This window comes from Podarcis liolepis (genome assembly GCF_965112155.1).
Source record: "Podarcis liolepis genome assembly, chromosome: W".
In the NCBI taxonomy this organism is placed as follows: domain Eukaryota; kingdom Metazoa; phylum Chordata; class Lepidosauria; order Squamata; family Lacertidae; genus Podarcis; species Podarcis liolepis.
Window position 1 is genome coordinate 15,944,284 of NC_139568.1, and position 12,863 is coordinate 15,957,146.

Below are 12,863 nucleotides of genomic sequence, written 5' to 3' on the forward strand. Positions count from 1 at the left end.
TTATATGAATGTTGAGAATTTGCTAAGTTTTGGGAAAAACATGCTTCAGTATTGAGATTTGAAAATGATGGAGATTAAGTTATGACCGTGAAAAGTCTAAATTTTAGAGTATATAATTAGATGAAAGTACAAAAACATATGAAACAAGGTATTAATTTGCTGTTTATTTTTTATTGTAAAGAATGCAGGGGATGGAAGATGTGGGGAAGTCCAGTTGATTATGAAAAAAGATTTGGAAAAGTGAATTTTCTTTTATTTAATTTCTTCTTTCTTTTTGTAAAATCGCTTTTGTTGTAATATGGATGATGTATTCTGACCTTGGAAAAAAAAGCAATAAAAAATATTATTTAAAAAAAAAAATCACAGGCGGGTGAAGCCTGTGACCGTGGGACTCGGCGGACACATTTCGCGCCCCCCCCCCAATTTGTAAAGGAACCCAATTACGGGTTCCGGAGCGAAGCGGGGCAAGCGGCGCGGTGCTGAGAGTCAACTGCTTCTTCCGTGGAGCAAAGCCGCACAGCCGTTACCGGAGAGCGCTGCCTTTTTCCTGTGACAATCTGGCTACAAAAACAACTACCCGTGAGTAGGTCAAAATTGGAAATAAAGGAGAATGAAGACTTAATTTGGTACCGAAGCGGGGAGGCACAAACAGGAAGTCCACCTTCCGTTCTTTGTAAATAGAGTAAAGAAAAGAAGTTGTAAGCTAAAATCTTGAAAGTCATTTGAAAAGGACTATAATCCTAACATCAAAACAAGTGATTTCCCCCTTGGCTGCAGGAGAGGAGGGGGGAAAGGTGTGAACTATATTTCCCTGCAAAAAGAGAGGAAAGGAAGCTAAAATCCACTGCTTAAAACCTGGGAACGGGCTGCCAATGGACAATAAGAATGCCGTACTGTGAAATGCGCTGTTGGTGAATAGAGTACTTTTTGACAGCTAACTCTGCAGGAGAGATACAATGTTTCTGGCTGGCTTCTCCTGGTTTTAAAGTAACTGGAAACAAATTGAAATTGAAACTGCTGTCTATTTTGTGAATTGGGGGATTAAAAAGGGTTAATTTTTTTTAATGCAACAAGTTTTGACTGTTACTGTGTCCCCCTAGAGGAAGTTTGAAATTGTTACAACAACAACTGGGCCAGGGGAATTTTCCACTTCAAAACAAATTTCAGCCGTGGGACTGACCTTGGGCTTTAACTAGAGTGTTATGGCAGATGGAAAAGAAAAGATAGATTTGCTTCAAGAAAAATCAACGAGGTCTGGTAGATCTTTTCGCCCAGACACTGGGCTGCAGCGAAGAGCATCAGCATCTGGCCCCTCTGTACCATTAGGGGCTGCATCTGTACAACCTAAACCAAAAGGAATGGCATCTGAAGATGTTTTAGCTCTGGCACTAGAAAAATTAATGAATCTTTGGAAAAACTAAGTAAACAAGTAGCTGAAGCATCAATTAAAATTGATCAAAATACTACAAGCATTAATAATCTGGGACAGAAGGTGAATACTAATACAGAAACTATTGAGAAACTGCTACAGGAATCTACTTTGACCCGAAAGACAGCTTAAGAAGCAAAGGAAATAGCAGCTGCTGTAGAAGAAAAGATACCACCGATACATAGGCAACTCGAGGACCACAGGTCGATGTTGTCTATGATTGAATTGAAGGAGAAACAAATGAATTTGAGGATCAGGGCCGTACCTGAACTTGAGAAAGACAATCTGACTGACTTTCTTATGCAGGAATTTGCAGACTTTTGGGACCTAGATTTGGAGAAGGAAGATTTTAAGATAGTGAGTGCTTTCAGGCTTGGAAGAGGGGGGGAAGAAGAACAGGGTGAGAGACTGTTTGATCACCCTCTGAACAAAAGAGGAGAGAGACAAAATCTTGAGTCTGCACTTTCAGAAGACTTTGGAAATACATCAGTCAAGAGTGGAGATATTTAAAGACATTCCGAAATATATTTTGGACCTTAGGTCCAATTATGGAGATTTGGTTGCCCTGCTGAGAAGCAACAGAATTATCTTTAGGTGGGAATTTCCCCAAGGCCTGTCTTTCAGCTTCAAAGGAAGAAAGATAAAAATAAGATCAGTGGACGACAAAGAAAGATTTTTGAAAGACCAGTGAGAAGACCTGCAGAAAGAATCTGGAGAAGAGCCAAGAGCACTAGAAAGAGGAATATTAGACATAGCAACACTACCTTTTGGACTGGACTGCCTAGAGAAAGCGATACCACCGACAGAACAAGAACAAACACTTGGCGTAGTTGGAGGAAAAACAAAGTAACTACATCATGGCTCTGCAAATATTAAACTGGAATACTAATGGTCTCAACTCCCCCCAGAAAAGGAAAAGAGTTTTTCATTTATTAAAAAAGGAACAATTGGATTTGATTTGTCTACAGGAAACACATGTGATAAGGCTACATAGAAAAGTATTGATTAACAAAAGACTGGGTCAGGAGTTTATCTCATCGGACAAAGTTTAAAAAAGAGGAGTAGTGATTTATGCAAAGGAGAGATTATCGCCGAAATTTATCTTTAAAGATGACCAAGGAAGATTTGTGGCAATCGAAATTCAAATAAAAGGAGAGAAATTTTTAATAGTAGGAGTTTATGCACCAAATGAGGGGAAATCTGAATTCTTTAAAAAGTTGCATGAGACCTTGATGGACTATTTGGAGTATAATGTGATTTTGATGGTGGATATGAACAGAGTGGTATCCACAAATATGGACAAGGCACAAAGACAGGTAGTCACTAAGGATGGTAGACTACCGAAAACATTTTTTGAGATGACAGACAACTTGGACTTAGTTGATATCTGGAGAACAAAGAATCCCTTGGGTAGAGAGGGAACCTTCTTCTCTGAAGCCAAAATGACATGGACAAGAATTGACCAAATATGGGTAACTAGAGGAATGGCACCAAAGACAAGAAATGTGGAAATTTGTCCAAAAACCTGCTCCGATCATAATGCTGTGAAGATGGAGATGAAACTAACACCAACTGGCTCTTTCAGATGGAGGATGAATAACACCTTATTTAGAGATGAAGAAGTGACTAAGAAGGCCCAAAAAACATTGAGAGACTATTTCGAGATAAACATGAACACCAATGTTGAACAAAGAGTAATCTGGGACGCAAGCAAAGCGGTTATGAGAGGGTTCCTGATGCAACAGAATGCAATAAAGAAGAGAATCCAGAATGAGAAGAAGGATAAAATTTTGGAGAAAATAAAGGAAAGTGAAAAGAAATTGAGAATAAAACCAAAGTCGCAAGAGATCTTGAGAGAACTAAAGTTATATCAAGTACAATATATGAAAATGATGAATCAGGAGATAGAATGGAAAATTAAACAAATGAGACAAAAGACATTTGAGTCGGCTAATAAATGTGGGAAATTGTTGGCCTGGCAAATGAAAAAAAGACAAAAACTAAACACAATTACAAATTTAGAAGTGGAAGGAAAGAACATACAGAACCCAGTCGAGATTAGAAACTGTTTCCAGAGGTATTTTAAACAACTATATACACAAGGGCCACAGAAAGAAATTGATGTAGATCGATTTTTGAAAATAAATGGATTACAAAAAATCTCTCAAGAAAATAAATTAACGCTGAACTATAAAATAACTGAACAGGAGGTAGAAGGTGCCATTCAGAATATGCAATTAGGTAAATCTCCAGGACCGGATGGGCTGACTTCTAGATACTATAGATCTTTAAAAGAATGGTTAGTACAACCTTTAAAGGAAGTCTGTAATGAAATAATGGATGGGAAATGGGCATCAGAGTCGTGGAAGGAAGCGTATATCACACTTATACCAAAAAGAGAGACTGAAAAGACGCAGCTTAAGAACTACCGCCCCATATCACTGCTTAATGTGGATTATAAAATCTTTGCAGACATTTTGGCTAAAAGACTAAAAAAAGTGTTAGTGGAAGAGATTCATAAAGATCAAGCAGGCTTTCTCCCGGGTAGACATTTGTCTGATAATACGAGGAATATAATTAACATTTTGGAGAAGTTGCAAGAGGACATTAATACTAAAGCAGTTTTAATTTTTGTGGATGCCGAGAAAGCCTTTGACAATATTTCTTGGAGTTTTATGAAGAAGAATCTACAGGGGATGGGGGTAGGTCAAGGCTTTGGAAACGGTATAAGTGCAATCTATTCAGAACAAAAGGCTAAATTAATTGTTAATAATGTGGTGACGGAGGAATTCAAGATAGAAAAAGGGACATGACAAGGTTGCCCAATCTCCCCATTGCTTTTTATATCGGTCCTGGAGGTCCTGCTGAATATGATTAGAAGGGACCAATTGGTTAAAGGTATACAAGTCAGAGCTAAACAGTACAAATTGAGAGCATTTGCAGATGACTTAGTAATGACATTACAGGAGCCAGAATCTAGTACTAAAATAGTTTTGGAACTGATCCAAGAATTTGGTCAGGTTGCAGGATTTAAACTGAATAAGTTAAAAACAAAGGTTTTAGAGAAAAATTTAACAGTGATTGAGAGAGAGAGGTTTCAGAACGAGACAGGCTTAACAGTGGTTAAGAAAGTGAAATACCTGAGGATTAACATGACAGCTAAAAATGGGAATCTATTTAAAGACAATTATGAAAAATGCTGGACTGAAGTGAAAAAAGATTTAGAAATCTGGTCAAATTTGAAGCTTTCACTGCTAGGCCGTATTGCTGCGATAAAGATGAATGTATTGCCTAGAATGTTGTTTCTGTTTCAAACATTGCAAATTTTGGATAAAATGGATTGTTTCAAGAGGTGGCAGAGAGATATTTCTAGATTTGTCTGGCAGGGCAAGAAGCCCAGAATAAAATTTAAAATACTAACGGATGCAAAGGAAAGAGGTGGATTTGCCCTGCCAGACCTTAAACTTTATTATGAATCAGCAGCTTTTTGCTGGCTGAAAGAATGGCTGCTTCTTGAAAACACAGACATTTTGGATTTAGAAGGTTTTAATAATGTATTTGGATGGCATGCATATTTGTGGAATGATAAGGTCAAAGCACATAAAGCATTTAAAAATCATATTGTCAGGAAAGCATTGTTTAATGTCTGGATAAGATATAAGGACCTACTTGAAAATAAAACCCCAAGGTGGTTGTCACCGATGGAAGCGAAGGCTCAGAAAAAGCTCAATATGGAGGCCAAATGGCCGAAATATTGGGAAATTTTGGAACAAGAGGGAGATAAATTGAAATTGCAGAGTTTTGAAAAACTAAAAAATAAAGTGCGAGATTGGTTTCATTATTATCAGATAATGGAGACATATAATTTGGACAAGAAAATTGGCTTCCAGGTGGAAAAATCAAAATTGGAAACAGAACTGTTAGACCCCAAAACCAAGATTTTGTCAAAGATGTATAACTTGCTGTTGAAATGGAATACTCAGGATGAAACAGTGAAATCTGCTATGATTAAATGGGCACAAGATGTTGGACATAACATAATGATGGCTGACTGGGAACAGTTATGGACCACAGGTATGAAGTTTACAGCATGTAATGCCTTAAGAGAGAATATTATGAAAATGATATATAGGTGGTACATGACACCAGTCAAGCTTGCAAAAATCTATCATTTGCCCGATAATAAATGCTGGAAATGTAAAGAAACTGAAGGTACATTCTTTCATCTTTGGTGGACGTGCCCAAGGATTAAGGCTTTCTGGGAGATGATTTATAATGAAATGAAAAAGGTATATAAATATACCTTTCTGAAGAAAGAAGGATAGAACTTTCTTTATGTATGCTACAACAGCAGCAAGGATACTTATTGCAAAATATTGGAAGACACAAGATTTACCCACTCTGGAAGAATGGCAGATGAAGGTGATGGACTACATGGAACTGGCGGAAATGACTGGCAGAATCCGAGACCAGGGAGAAGAGTCAGTGGAAGAAGATTGGAAGAAATTTAAAGATTATCTACAGAAATATTGCAAAATTAATGAATGTTAGAATGATGTTGGATTGAAGTTAAGTGGTTTTTAGCAGCAATATTATAAAGGAATATGTAAAAATGGATTGTTAACAGGTAACAACCTAAAGTTATAATATATTAAGATAAAAGATTAAGGTAAAATCAAAGAGGGAAAGGATTTGCTGAATTAACTAATTGAACTGGAATACAAAAAAGGGAGGTGTGAGGAGGTCAGGGAAACAAGTAAATGAAAGATAAGATATGGAAAGACTGATTTGTTTTTAACTGTTTTTACTTTGTATTTTCACTTTTGTTTTTTTCCCTTTCCCTTTTTTCTCTTATTTTTGTAATATGCTGAAACCTTAATAAATATCTTTTTTAAAAAAAAAAAAAAGAAAGAAAGCCTTGCCAGTTTCAGTGGTGGGTCTGGACGGGGCCCCCCTCGCATCAGGACCCATTGCCACCGGCATCTGTGAAGCCCCACCAGCTGGCCCTCAGTTCTTCCACTTTTCAGGGGACAGCCCCAAACGGGGCAGGGTCACCGGATGTTGGCCTAATCTGGGATGTCAGAGCCCTTCTGGGATTTGGCGGACGTATTTGAGAAAAAGGGGGCTGAGACTTTGCCACCCCATCGGACTTCTGATTGTCCTTTTGACTTGCAGCCAGAAGTAGAGATTCCTTTCAGCCGCATTTATGCCTACGTCCATGTATTGATTACCAAAAGCTGAATCAGGTTGCGTGGCGAGTTCCTGCCTCCCACCAGCAGAAATAAAGACACGTGACAACATTATTTAGGTTAATGGGCTAAAATTGGCCACAATTTTATTGGTTACAGGTAAAGAGCGGTATTGGCTTAGGCATTGGTCCTATCCGACTATCCGGCTTCAGCCTGTTTGCTTGAAGACTGGGAAGGGTTAACACCAGCAGGGGGAGCCCTGCTGATGCACATCAACCAGGGTCACTGCTTGGGGGCGCGCTTTAGGCCCTGGCCTCCATAGGCTTCGGACGAGGCCACGCCCCCCGGAATCCTTTACCGGACTACACTTCAGTATTTGGGGGAGGTGATGGCGCTCCCCTCAACACATCTACATAACAATACCCCTACCAATGCCTAACCGCCACTCGAGCAAAGCTCGCCGCCAATACCCTCAAACCTGCAACCAACCTCTAATCCCAGAAAATATGTCGTCCAGCCAAACATCGTTTCCCACATCGGAAAGATGCACGCCATCCTCTCGGTAGAGAGCCACTTTGCTGAACTGGATCTTGGGGTGGTCAATAACCCGCCCCCCCCCCAAGTGCTGCCACTCTATGCGCCACAGAACGTTCCAGAATCTTTCTGGCTTTGTTTCTTGCAATAGCGCACCGACAGTCCCTCCAAACTCGCCTCTCCTGCAGCGATGACCAAAGTATGGCAATGTTAGGAAATGAGGCAATCAATTCATCAAAGTCACTGTAAATGCTCCCATCAAGTTCACGCCTTTTTGATAGGCCAAATCATTTTCTCCCAGGTGAATGACCAGGGCTTTTGGAGGGCCTTCCACAACAGCTCTGGCTCTCACTGCCGGCATAAATTCAGCCCAGTGCATCCCCCTCCGTGCAATCCCTGAGACTTCAACATTTTGTGGTAGACCCAACCTGCACCCAAGGCCGCAGTTGATGGCACGGCTTCTAGCCCAGTGGACAATACTGTGGCCTATAATCCAAATGCGCACAGCCACATCTCCTGCAAGAAAAGAATGTGACAAGCCCTAGTTAGGTATGAAGTGACAAGTCATAAGGTCTTGCGAATGTATCCCTTAAATGCATCTGACTTCCATCGACCTGAGTCCTTTATCCTTTCTGCCGGGAGACCAAAATGCACCGCAGTAGTGGCGGCGCCAATATGAAATGAGAGAGCGGCGAATTCCGCCCACAAGCAGCTATGGCCTTAAGCATAACGTGTGTAAACTGATGTCTTGCCAAGTGGGAGCCATCTGCATGTATGAGAAATGGGCCAGCAATGTTTGGTCTCAAATACAAGAAACGCCTAGTGTATTTTACTGGGCATGGCCCCTTATTGTGTGTTGCCTGAAGCCGAATAAGGGCCCCTTTTCCCTGTTGGTCAGTTTTTGAGCTACAGACATGCAGAACTAAATCAGAGCAAGATAAGGCCTAATCCTTTAAAAGGATTCCTTGCACAGCGGAATCCAGCTGGCCCTCGCATACTACTTCGTCAATGTGCGAGGGCCAATGAAGGCTATGTAATAAGCGGCCGAAAATAAACACACTTCATATTTGGACCAACAAATATTTCATAATTCCTCATGAATTTGACAAAGGATGTCATAAGTTATAGGTCTCCTACCATCACTGCTGGGAGGCTGTAGTCTGCGCTAACCATCCAGTGTAGAACGTCTGCCTGTCCAGTGCGTTTCCCCTGCGTACAAAACACTGCTTTGCTCTCAGTGCAATCTTCTGGGGAAAACTCCACCTAAGGCAGGAACAGCAGAGATGCAGCGGCATTGCTGTCATGAAGTAGAATAGGGAATGATATAGTCCAGAGACAAGAGTCTTCTATTCTAAGAACCTTTATTTACAAGCAGAAGCAATTTACATTCCATCAGAGCTTAGTTCCATCGTGGCTTTCTCCTTTCGCTCTCGGAGAGAAGTGAAACTAAACACAGAGAACAAAGAACCTGTGACGTACAGTGCAGCATTGGATGGACGCTCCCCCCCCCCGGGCAGAACACAAAGGAGGTTAACCCTATAACCACCAAACTCTACACCCCCTCTTGTTCTGCACTGGGGGGAAACAAGCATCAAAAGCTTATCCCAAACCCAGACCTTCACAGAACTCTCCATGCCTCTGGAAGGTTAGTGGTTTTGTGAAACCTTCGGTGAGGTTCCTAGCTGAGGGACAGTATTTCAATGCAATTAACCCCTCCTGAACACTCTGACACACATTCTGAAAGCGAATGTCTAGATGTTTGGTCCTTGCCTTGAATTGCCCTGTCTCGGCCAATTTCAGGCACGGTTGGTTGTCCTCGAAAACCGTGATGGGTGTACTATTCTGTCCACAGAGCTCCTGGACCAAACAAGCATAGAACTCTAACTCTCTGCACACTTCAGAAAGAGCACTGAACTCAGCTTCAGTGGATGAGAGCGCTATGAGGCTCTGCTTCCTGGACCTCCACCCAACTACTGAGTCCCCAAACTTCACCACTAGGCCGGCCACGGACTTGCGATCCTGAAGATTAGCCCAGTCCGAATCCACCCATGCGGTCAGCTTGACCTCACCCTGAGCTGACAACTTAAGGCAAAAGTCTTTGGTATCCTGGAGATACCACAGAACTCTCTTGATGCCATTCCAGGCCTGTACACTAGGACTTGAAGCCTCCCTGCTGAGCAGATTGATAGCGAATGCTATATCTGGTCTGCTCCACTGGGACAAATACAGCAAACTTCCTAGAGCTGACTGAAAGATTTCAGCATTTTCAAACACAGCGCGTTCTACTTGCTGACTATGCTTTACATAGCCAGTCTCCATAGGGCTTCTGACACCTGCACAATCACTCATCCTGAACTTCTGAAGCAGTTGCTCAATTTTACCTCTCTGGCTGAGCAGGAAACTTCCATCTTGTGTCCTAAACACATCCACACCCAAATAAGTCCTAACAGCTCCCAGCTGCTTGAGCTTGAACCATTTCCCAAGCTCCTTGGCGAACCTTTCTACCTGTTTACCTGTCTCTGCAAGAAATAAGAGGTCGTCAACAAAGACCTGCACAGCTTCCTGTGTCTCACCTGACCCCTTCAAATAAAGGCAACTATCAGCAACACTTCTTCTGAAACCTAGCTCTTCCAAGGCTTCATTCAGGCACATATTCCAGTTTCTGGCAGATTGACGTAACCCATAGATGGATTTGTGCAACCGCCACACAATGCCTTGCCTCATGATCTCAAACCCTGGAGGAGGAAGCATGTACAACTCCTCCTGGAGATCTGAGTTCAAGTAGGCAACATCCACATCAAAGTGGTTTACCTTCCAACTTCTCTGTGCAGCAACAGCTAAAAGCACACGTAGAGTTTCACTCCTAGAGGTAGACGAATACACTTCCGTGAAATGAATCCCTTTTCTCTGGGTGAAACCTCTGGCTACTAATCTCGCTTTATATTGTGGTTCTCCAGCTTCTGTGGGTTTAAGGCGATAAACCCATCTGCAACTCACAGCTTGCTTGCCAGGTGGCAACTCTGTGAGTGAGAACACACCAAGATCTTCCATGGATCTCATCTACTTCTGCATTGCCTCATGCCATTTGCTGGCTTCTTCCTGAGGCAACTTCTGAACATCCTTGAAGGATTCAGGTTCACACCTAGCCACACCTACCCACACACCAGTAGCTTCGAACCTATCAGGTGGCTTCCCCTTGGTTGACCTTGCTGACCTTCTGTGATGGCCTGGGATTCCGAGTCTGAGAGTGAACCGGAGGAATCCCAGCCGGCACAGGAGTCCCCGCCTCCAGGGCCGGCTGAACTGGGGCAAGGCTTAGATGCTGAGGAGCCTGCACCTGTGCCAGATCCTCAGGGGCAGGCACCAGGTGAGACCATTCTGGCCCCAGAGGTGCTGGAGGACTCAGTGGCTACAGGTGAGCCTCCCCCGGGGCCCAGTAACCCTTCGGCCTCTCCTGAACTGCAGAGGCTTAGGGCAGAGAGGCGAAGGGAACTGGTCTCTCCCAGGAGGAGTGCTCGCCTTAAGGCCAGGAGAGGCGGGGCTCCTGGGGGCCGGGACCGCCCCCGGCCTTAGAAGAAGATAAAGGTCAGGCAGCCCGGTCCCAGGTTGTGGGAGCAACGTCGTTGTGGAGTACCTGCTTTTACCCAGACCTAGATCTGCACTCCTGGTGTGCCTGTTCCACGCCCGGCTTCCTGCTTCTACTCTCCGGTGTTCCTGTTCCTCGCCTGGCTGCCCGCTGCTGACCCACCCGTGTTCCTGTCCCCCGCCTGGCTTCCTGCTGCTGCCCTACCAGAGTTCCTGTTCCCCGGCCTGGCTCCCTGTTTTGGACCTCGCGTCTCATCTAGTGATCGTCTACCCTGCTAGTGACTCTGGACTGAACTTCGGCTACGGTATTAGTACCTCCCCCCCCCCCGGGACCAGCACACCTTCTCAGCGTGAACCCTGGTTCCCCCTCTGACCCACTAGGGCCAGCAAGACCATCCTCAGTGTCAGAAATCTCCCCCTCTGACCTGCTGTGCCTTTTGAACCTTACAGCCGGCCCAGCAGGTGAGGAAAGGTTCACTCTTTTTTTCAGTCTTGACTACAGCTTGAGGAGGTGTTCTAGGTCTCCCCCTCTGAGGAATCCTAAGCTGTCCCTGCTGTGGACTCTGTCCCTGCGGCAGACCCTGTTGCTCTGGACTTTGGTCCTCAGCAACAAGTTCCTCTTGCTCCTCACCATCTGAGTCATAGAACTGCTGTGAAAGCTCGTCTGGATTGCCATGCAGACTCGACCAACCAGCCTGTTCACAGAACTCAGCACTATTGCTGATTACCAGTCTGGACTGGTTTCCACTTGGGTATGCAAACCTCCAAACCTTTGAGCCAGGCTCATACCCCACAAAGACAATTTCTTGGACCTTGGTTCACCCTTCCTGCGTAGAGCCTTTGGAATAAGAACCCAGGCCTCACAACCAAACACACGGAGGTAATGCACCTTGGGCTTCTTACAGTGCAGCAGGAAATAGGGTGTGTTTCCTACACTTGAATTGTACACTCTGTTCTGTGTGAAAACAGCAAAGCGCCAGGCCTCAGCCCAAAAGCGCTGGGGTAGCCCTGCATCAAAAATAATTGCTGACACCGCTTCCTGCAAAAAACGATTTTTTCTCTCTGCAACCCCATTCTGTTGTGGACTATGAGGCGCGGTCAGCCTGTGGCTAATCCCCTTCTGTCTGAAGAAATTCTGCAAAGCAGACCCAGTGAACTCCGCCCCCCCACCGTCACTTTGAAAACTCCTCATCTTGGTGGAGAAGGTCACCTCAACCTACAGTGATCCAATCCTTGATCAACCCAGCAGCCTCCCCCTTAGTTTTTAAACAAAAAACCCAAGCAGATTTCGAAAAATAATCGACAAGAAGAAGAGCGTATTTTGAACCCCCTAGCGACTCAACTGACATGGGGCCGCACAAATCTGCATGCACTAACTCAAAAGGTTCAGTGGTCTTCCTGTCTGACTTCGGATAAGAGCATGTGACAACTTTCGATTGCTTGCAAGCTCGGCAATCCAGGAATTTGTCACAACTCTTAAATTTGCATCCTTCTGTTAATTCTGGGGCCTTCTTAACATAATTCCAATTAGCATGACAAAATCTTCTATGCCAGAGATGAGCACAACCACTATGTGGCGCTATATTCACACATTGCACCCTTGCATCGTCAGTGGCATCCTCAGTAGCAATTGGCATCTCTACAATAAACAAGTTGTTCCTGCATTCCACTGTGTACAGCTCTTCGCCGTCTCTGGAAAAAGAACACATTAAAGACACACAAAAATTGGCAGCAATTAAATCAGATACACTTAGCAGACAATTTGCTATCTCAGGTACAACATAGGCCTGAACCTCATGCTTGAGAAAGGAACAATAAAGCATTCCAGCCTCAGTCAGCGGTTTTCTGCTTCCATCAGCCAAGGTGACAAACATATTAGTTTTAACTTTCCTGCAGTTCCTCAAAAAGTCAGAAGATGGCACGAGAGTGTTCGTCGCTCCTGAGTCTATCACAACAGTGAGGGTGGCTTGTTGTTGACATTCCTCAAGAACTGCCATGGCAAAGCTCTCCCCCCGACCATCTCCCTGGCTGGGGCCTTCACAAATGTCCTGCACGGTTGCCATGGATACTGCTCCAGACGTTGCCATAGTTGCAGGACCTCTGCAACTCTCACGCTGCGCCTCTCA

At 43.8% G+C, this 12,863-nt stretch overlaps 2 long non-coding RNA genes across 2 annotated transcripts in view; both read right to left on the reverse strand.

Annotated features, from left to right (window-relative positions):
* LOC310697712 overlaps window positions 1-12,863 on the reverse strand; it is a 1,172,922-nt gene that overhangs the window by 975,018 nt on the left and 185,041 nt on the right. The window lies entirely within an intron of this gene.
* Window positions 8,497-12,055, reverse strand: LOC310697747. The gene is made up of 2 exons (XR_014521189.1): window positions 11,079-12,055; window positions 8,497-10,366 (listed from the first exon to the last, which is right to left on the reverse strand). It is a non-coding gene; the product is annotated as an uncharacterized lncRNA (long non-coding RNA).